This window comes from Choloepus didactylus, chromosome 4 (assembly GCF_015220235.1).
Source record: "Choloepus didactylus isolate mChoDid1 chromosome 4, mChoDid1.pri, whole genome shotgun sequence".
Classification (NCBI taxonomy): Eukaryota; Metazoa; Chordata; class Mammalia; order Pilosa; family Megalonychidae; genus Choloepus; species Choloepus didactylus.
Window position 1 is genome coordinate 13,441,605 of NC_051310.1, and position 8,922 is coordinate 13,450,526.

Below are 8,922 nucleotides of genomic sequence, written 5' to 3' on the forward strand. Positions count from 1 at the left end.
AATAATATCTATCTTGGAACCGAGGGGTTCTGAGATGTACAGGAACTTGCGTAGACTCTGTGCCTGGCACATAGTAGGCATTCAACAGAGTCACCATCATCCATCACCCTTCACTCCACCTGTGAGATGGCCAGCTGCCTTCCACAAAGCTGTACTCCAGGCTTTTGTCTATGGGGTACCCTCTGATCGGAATTCTCCCCTACTGCCTACCGAGCTCCTACTCATCCTTTAATGCCAAGTCCTGCATGACCTTCTTTTCAGTTGTTCCCTATCTTTCCAGCATCTTCTGAGCAGTCCTCCAAAAAGCACTTCACTCCTTGTGTTGAGATGGCTAATGGGGTCTGAATTCCTCTGCCACTCCCGCACCCCTCAACCGCCATACAGGCTGCAATCAATAGTTCAAAGATTTACAGGGCATCCGTGCCTGGCCTGTGTACTGATACAAACAGGCCGGGCCCCTGCCTTCAGGGAGTTACTGTCTAGTGGGGAAATGGAATGCACATAAATGGATGGGCACAACTTCATTGAGAATGGTGAGGATGACACGGGGTGCTCTGAGAGTCTGACCCAGTCTGGGGACTTCCTTCCTCTGAATGTTGGGGAGCCCACCTGGGTTTGGACTGAATGTTAAAACTACATGAAGGTGTGTTTTTCCCCATGTAGTTAGCAGTATATAAAATACTGGTTGGTCTTTCAAATACAAATTGAGCATATGGTCTGGTGCTTTATTCATCTTCCTTTTAACTAACTTTCCTCTGAAAATGACTGTTGCACATCTTAAATATTTTTCTGTATGATTTCGTACTTTCACTACCATATTTTCATTCTTCACTACAGAAATAAATTCTAGTTTGAAAAAAAAATAGAGAAGAGGTTGGGATGGGAGCAGAGGGAGACTCTACCAAGCAAAGAGAACAGCAGGTGCAAAGGCCCTGAGGTTGGTTGGGGTGGGGGTGGCAGGGATGAGGAGCTGATATGAGCTTAGTGCTGCCAGAGCAAAATATAAGGCAGGAGGGGGTGGGTAGGGAGGCCAGAGAGGTAGGTTGGAGCCTCGTGGGCCCCAGGGGGAATGCTGGTCTTTAACTGAGCTATTGCAGGTGCTGCATGTGTCCCTGTGACTGCAGGCCAGGTGCACCTGGGTCCCCAGTGCCCAGGACAGTGCATGTCACAGGGAATGTTCTCAGCATGCACTTGCTGAACAGAAAGACTGCCACAGCAGTCATTCTCATTCCAGCCACGGCCAGCCCCCTGGCTCCCCTCTCCTCTGGGAAGAAAGGCCCCTTGCCTTAGTCTGGTGGGCCTCCTCGGCAAGTATGTGTGGAACACGTCGTCTGCATTCCCACTTCCAGGCATTTGCTCATGCCACTCCACCTGCCGAGATGGTCTCCTTCCCATTCTCTCCCACTCCCACCTCTTCCTCTAAGAGTGGGACTCATCCTTCCAGGAAAGGTTAACTCCTACTCCCTCTAATAGCCTTCTCGGGCCACGTGTTTGTGGACTGACTGGCCACGTGAATGAATGAATGCATGGATTTTGACTTGATGTAACCCACATGTATTACGTGCCTGACATGAGCCTGGCACTGCACAGGATGTTTTCACCAACCCCTTACCCCCAGCCCTTCAAGGTGGTGTGGCCGTTCCACTCTACTAATGAGGAAACTGAGGCTCAGGAGGACCACACTACTTCCCTAAGGCCCCATAGCTAGAATGCCACAGAGATAGGAGTACAAGCAAGTCCCCTGAATATTTTGGTTTACATTTATCCATCCATCCATCCATCCATCCAACAGGTGTTTACTGACTGCACACTTTGTGCAAGAACATTCTGGGGCCTTAAGATACATGTGAACAAAACACACAAAGATCCCTGCCCTTGTGGAGGTTATGCAAGCAGAGAGGGGCTGGTGTAATAAATAAATAAGAACATTAAGTTGGGTGGGTAAGGATGATGGGCACACTGGTGGTAGGGTGCCAGTGGTGGTGTGGGGGGATGTGGTCAAGGTTTGGCCTCATTAAGAAGGTGACACCCATTGCTGGGAGAAGAGATTTTTATGGTTCAACTCCCCACCTTCTTTGTGGCCCAGTCATCCTCCTGGACCTTTATGTCCCAGGAAATGCCCATGTATAGGGTCACTTGATGACTGGGAGAGGGGTGACCCCCAAACAAGAAAGCTAAGTGCCCCAGGTCAGAATCCCAGGCTAGAAAGGCACCTTCGGGATGATCCAGCCCGACCTTCCCTATGGCATCTGAGCAGACGGCTTCTTAGCCTCTTAGAGCACAGGCTGGATGCAGGAGCCTGGACGTGTGTCCACCCAGCAGAGCCTGCAGCACCCTGCCCAGGCTGAGGTCATTCACGTGGGCACCTAGAGGAGACATGCTGATGTGCTGGCACAGATAAACACCGGCAGGAAGTCCCAGTTCCCGGTTCTGGTTTTGCCAGATGCTGACTGTGTGTCTTGGGCAAATACCTTCCTCTGCTGGGCCTTGGTTTCCTGTTGGTGCAGGGAGGGGGTTGCCCTGGGTGATCTCAGACGGCCCTTCCATCTCGGACAATACATTGACACTCGTATGGAAAACGATAGAGCTGGATCCCAAGTGCAACCCAGATATTCATTCTTTTATGCAATCACGTATTTAACAAATATTTATTGCCTTTCTACTATGTTCCAGGCAGTGAGCCAGGCCTGTGGGGAAGTTGGGGTGAACAGGACAGATGGGGGCCCTGCTCCAGCCTGGCTTAGGGTCCCGTGGCCGGCTTCCTCCATGTCTCTGTGTCCTGTTCAGGCCTCAGCCAGGAGGGCGTCCACATGGGTGCTCAAGTCTTGCAACGTGAGGGTGAGAGCAAGGCAGAGAGGTCCTTCTTTCTCTCTGGGAAGTTTGCATTCTGTTAGCACGCGATTCCCAGATTTCACTCATTCGCAAACCACCTTCACAATCATGGCCGAATCCTTACCTCTTTTGTACTATTAGTTCCTCAATATTGTTCTTTAAATCAATTCACATTTAAAAGAACACAAATTTATTTAAACAGAAAAATTAATATCCCAGTCATGCATAGACAAACCAGTATCACTTGCCACAGAGAGTAACTGTAAAAATACACACAATAATACAATTCGGTGATTAAATTCCTCCAAAGCTGTTGCCTGCCGGTGGCTCAGAGCTGAGGCGGCTCTACCTTGGTTAAAAAGGAAAGTTAGAGAGGACACAGCGACGGGAAAGACGCGCTGGCACCAAGCTGAGTGTGACTTTCTCCTTGAGGAGATGAGGATGATGGAAAGAGAAGGAAAAACAGAGGGACATTGTCACCGTGTGATTCCATGGCGTGGGCAGAAACCGCCTGTGTGAGGTCTGCGAGCTCACAGGGGACGTCCCCCAGGTCCCTGGAGTCACAGGCCTGGATTATACACCTGCCTGGACTTTGTCCCTCTCTCCCTCCCTTTTCTCCTTCTTTCTCTCTAGCTCTGTTTCCATCTCTCTTTTCCTCTCCTTCTCTCCTCTCTCTTTTTCTTCCTTTTTCTCTCTCTCTTTTTTTATTTAATAAATTTTTTTTTTTAATTTTGGAATAATTTTGGATTTACGAAAGGCTTGCAAAGAGACTACTGAGCGTTCCCGCGTGTCCTGGACCCAGTCCCCTAATGTTAAAATCTCACATAACCACAGCACATTTGTCCTGACTAGGGAACTGATGTTGGTACATTACTATTAACTTAACAGACTGTTTGGTTTTTCACCAAGTGTGTCACTAATATCTTTTTTTTTGTTTCAGGATCTAATCCAGGATATCAGGTTGCATTTAGTGGCCTTTCCTGCTAAGGGCTGTGGCGGGGGCTGCAAGCAGCCGGAGGCTGGTGGGAGGGGCGGGAGCCAAGTGGAGGTTCAAATCCCAGCCCTGCCTTGTGCTTGTTTTGTGACATTAGACAAGCCACTTAACTGCTCCACACCTTAGTTTTTCCCCTATAGGAAGTGGGGATCATAGCATCCATCTTGCAGGGTATTTGGGGAGGGATTAAATGACATTATGCAGGTGAGCCTACTTAGCACCTTTTTTTAAAAAAAATGTTAATTCTTCTATTATTCCGTAAAAGGTAAAGAAATATAGAGAATAAAACTTTCTTTTTTTTTAAACTAATGTTACTTACTCATATTATCACTTATATATAAATACTATATTCTACATCTGTTTGTGAATTAGGTAAAGTTCAACAATAGTCCTCTAAGTGTTAAGAAAGAAAAAAAAAAGGTGGTCCATTTTACCATTTTTTTAAAAAGGCATCCAGGGTGGGGAGGGAATTCTCCAGGTGGGCTTAGGTGAAAGCTGCTTGTCCTTCTGGTGCAGGTAGAAGGTGACCTTTCAGTTGTTGCTTCCTTTGGTGTGATGTTGGTGAAGAAATAACAGATTCCTGGAGCCCCAGGCAGGGGGAAGGGGCCTCCGGGCTGAGGAGCCCTTCTGGGGTGGGAAGGCTGTGTGTCCTGTGATGCTGAAATAATGATCCTTTGCTAAAAACCAAGCTGAAACCAGCGGACCACCAAACAAAACTCCTCAGGGCCTGGGACCTACCCACGACTACCTCCCCTTCCCCACCTTCACTCTCGGCTTGACTCGGTTTCCAGGGGAGCCAGGTGGGCACACCAGGCAGGCTAAGGAATGAGTGAAGTTGCAGAAAAGAGGTTGCAGGGAGCTCTGGGAAGCTCTTCCTGCATGAAACAGGTATGCATGTCCACAGTGGGGATTGTTTAGACTCTCCGGAGAGGCTTCTTGACAATTCGAAGAGTGGCTTCAGGCTAAGATAGCGCCGCAAGTCCAGCTGTGAGGCAGCCACTCAGCTCCATCATTAACAGCAATAACAGGTAAAATTCAAAAATAAATATTAAAAGAGAAAAGTATAAAGATGTAGTCAGATTGTAAGAGTGCTAGGAAGATCTCCAGAAACCAGAAATGGGACATAAATACAATGATGTTTGTGGTAGGTGAGAGACACTATAGCAGGGAAAGACAGACCCTACAGCAGGGAAAGACAGACCCTACACAGCAGGAAACGCTTCATGGAGGAGAGTGGACTTGGGACAAGCCTCCTTCTTCCTGGGACCATGGATAGGCCCATGGGGATCAGCCCTTGCTTTGTCACTGCCCATTTCATTGATTTATGAATTCGAGGAGAAACAGGCCTTTGCTTTCTGGGAGTCTGACACCCAGGGATTGAGGAGCTCAGAGCTGGAGGTAGTCTTGGAGAGCTTCTCTCTGGGGCAAGGGCAGGAGCATGAAGGGAGGGACAACCCAACTCTCTTCTCGTCTTTCCCTGGAAAGTCGGCTTCAGTAGTTCTGGGTGGAGTCTGGGAATTAGTCTTTTAATGAGCACCTTGATTCTTCTGACAATTAACCAAGGTTGGGAAACCCCACACTCCTTCAGGCTTCCTCCCCATGTTTCACCAACTGCAGATTTTACAAAGCACTGGGATGTGGGTGAGCCAAGGGGGCCTGCCCCTAAGGGTTTCCCACCGTTCCTTCCACTGCCCTCCGTCTTCCTTCTCCATCTCAATTCTTCTTCTCCCTCTCACCTCATCATTCACTGACCACAGGCCCTGTCCCCAGAGGAGACAATACAAGGTGTGGACTGTTTTATCAGGGAGACAGACACACATGATGTAAACTGCTGTGGTTTGCTCCAGGTGTTTGCAACAAAAGGGACAGACTTCCTGTGGGATCCATGGAAAATACTTGGGAGTAGGTGCTTTTGAGCTGGAACTGGCAGGATGGGAGGGAGCTTGCGAGGCTGGGAGAGTAGGGAGGTCATACAGGGCAAGGAAAGAAATGACACAGCTGCATTCATTTCATTTCATTTTGGTCTTTTAAATTCAGATATAATTTACATTAAATGCATAAGTCTTTTTGGCCATTATTTCCTCAAAACTTCTCTTCTGTTCTCAGCACTCCCCTAGAATCCTCACACCCCTTGGGTTTCAATTATACATATGTTAGACCACTTGATGTCCACAGGTCACTGAGCCTTGGTTGGTTTTATTTTCCAGCTTGCTCTCTTTGGATAGTTCCTATTGTTATGTTTTAAGTTCATCGTTTGTGTTTTTGCTTTATCTGTAGGGTTTAATTTGCCCTTAAGCCTAGCCAGTGAATTTTTCAGTACAGATATTGAATTTTGCATCTCTAGAAGCTCAATTTTATTATTATTATTTTTTTTTAGTTTTGAGTTTTCTCACATTATATCAATGCTTTTCTTTACATTCTTGAGATTACTTAAAATAGTGGCTTTTAAGGCCCTCTCTGCTAATTCCATCATCTCAGTCACATCTGTGTCTGGTTCTTTTGCCTGAGTTTTCTTCTGGACATGGGTCACATTTCTTATTTTTTAGTGTCTGTAATTTTTTATTGATGCTGGATCAACAAATTTTTATTGTTTTCTGTATTTTGTTGTCATCCTTTACACTGCACTGGCAGGAAATTAAGTTACTTGAAGATCTTCTTGATTCTATTGAGGCATGTTTATAAACTTTGTTAGGGTGGGTCTACAGTGCAAACCAGAGATAGTTTAGCCTTAATGCAGATGTGTCCTTTCTGGGGTCTATGATGAATGTCCCAGGGGTTTAGTAAGGTTTCACCACTCTGGTCAGAACTTGAACATCTCCCCACCCTGTGTGAGTTCTGGAAATTGTTCTGCTTAGAATTTTTCCTAGTAGTTTTTTTGTTTGTTTTTTTTTAAGACCCTGTGGAATGTCACACTATGCATGCAGACCTTAGCATTTAGCCAAAGGCTTAAGAGGAACTCCATGCATATTTCTGAAGATTGCCACAAATCATAGCTGCCGTGGTCTTCCCAAACCCTGATCTCCATCTCCTCAACTCAGCAAGCCCACCATGCTCTCCTTGGCTTTCCCTCTCTGTGATCTTAAGGTGCTTTTAGGCAGAAAATTGGGATAGTCATCAGGCTTACCACATTTGTTTCCTTTCTCTGCCTGTTGTCCAATTTCTGAGATGGTTCATAAATTTTGTCCAGTTTTCCAACTGTTTACAGCAGAAGGACAAGTCCAGTTTCAGTTACTTTGTCTTGGCCAGTGTATAAGTCAACTCAATAAATTTTTACATATGCACACACCTGTGTAATTCTCACCTTGATTAAAATACCAAACTTTCCATTATCCCAAAAGAATTCCTTTTGTTCATTTCTGGTCAATATCACATCCAGATGTAAACTGTTCATTTAATTTTATTTTCATTCATTCATTTATTCATTCATCCAATAAACACTCGCTGAAACCTTAGTATTGACCAAACAGTGGATATACAGGGGAAAAAAAGATAGACGAAGTCCCTGATTCTTGAAATTTTTAGCCACACAAATGTGAAATTGTGACAATAAAGATTCTACTAAGAGGTTAATGGTATTTTAAAAACATTTGATGGGAGGAATTTTCCTGATCTTGGTGGTCAGAGGAAGCATCCTTGAGGAAGTAACACGAGCTAGGAACTAATCAATGGGAATTAATTAGGGGGAAAATGGGTGAAACTGGTGGGAAAAACACTTCTAGCAGAAGTAAAACTTAATGCAGGTATGCCTGGGAAAAGAGTGGGTGGCAATCATTCACAACATAGTATAAATGACTGGAAAATGGAACTTGATGAAGGACAAGGTGGTCATCAGGACACTGGGCTTGTGAAAGAGGTAATTGAGTGACGGGGCAGCCAGACTGTAGAAAAGAGATTATAAAACTGGGAAGGGTGTGTTGAAAAGAAGCCTTCAAACAGACTCGATCCACTGGACGACTCACCCCACTTTCCTTTTCCTTCTGCCTCAGCACGGATCCTACCCCACCTTGTATTAGATTCATTCATCTTCCTACTACACAGTACGCTCCCACAGGGTGGGAATCAGATGCCATTTACTATTGTAGCTCAGTGGCAACCCATCAGGTCGGGGCTCGTACATAAATGTACGTTGAAGCCACTGATGTTTTCCTGATGATGTGAAGCAGTTCAGGAACTGGACGGTTAGGGGCACTGTCAGCAGAGGTGGGGAGATCTCCAAACATCACTTGAGGGAACTGACCCAAATTGAATTCTCATTGAATTAAATGATAAGAATAATAATAACAGTAATAGTAATAATAATTACAATTGAAGTAATTTATTGAGCACTGTGATGGTTAGGTTCATGTGTCAGCTTGGCCAGGTGATGGTGCCCAGTTTTATGGTCAAGCAAGCACTGGCCTAACCATTACTGCAAGGACATTTGTAGCTGGTTAATAAACCAGAAGGCTGGTTTATTAAATCATCAGTCAATTGACTGCATCTGTGACTGATTACATCAACAAAGGGTTTGTCCTCCACAATGAGAGAATGCAATCAGCTGGATTTAATCCAATCAGCTGAAGACTTTTTAGGGAGAAGAGGGAGAACCTTCACTTCTTCAGTTCACCAGCATCGCCTGGGGAGTTTGCTGAACACCTTCATCAGAGTTGCCAGTTCGCTACCTTCCCTATGGGATTTGGACTCGTGCATCCCCACAGTTGCATGAGACACTTTTATAAAATCTCATATTTACAGATATCTCCTGTTGGTTCTGTTTCCCCAGAGAACCCTAATACAAGGACCTACTGTGTACTAGGTCCTAGACCACACGATCTGTGTGCCTCATGGTCCTCAATCTCCTGAGCAACTTTATAAAGTACAGATAATTATCCCCATTTTACAGTTGAGGAAAAAACACCAACAACAAAACTGAAGCCCAGAGAGGTTTAAAGCTTGCCCATCGTGAACGTCAGGGTTGGATGGAAAGCCCACGCCTTTCCGACTTCAAAACCACGGGCGTTTCCCACTGCTCTCTGGTCATTTGGTCTGAAAATCCCCTTGGTGACAAAAGCCTTTCTGGGTGAGCCTGAGGAGGGAGCGGGTGGCTGTGGCCGGGG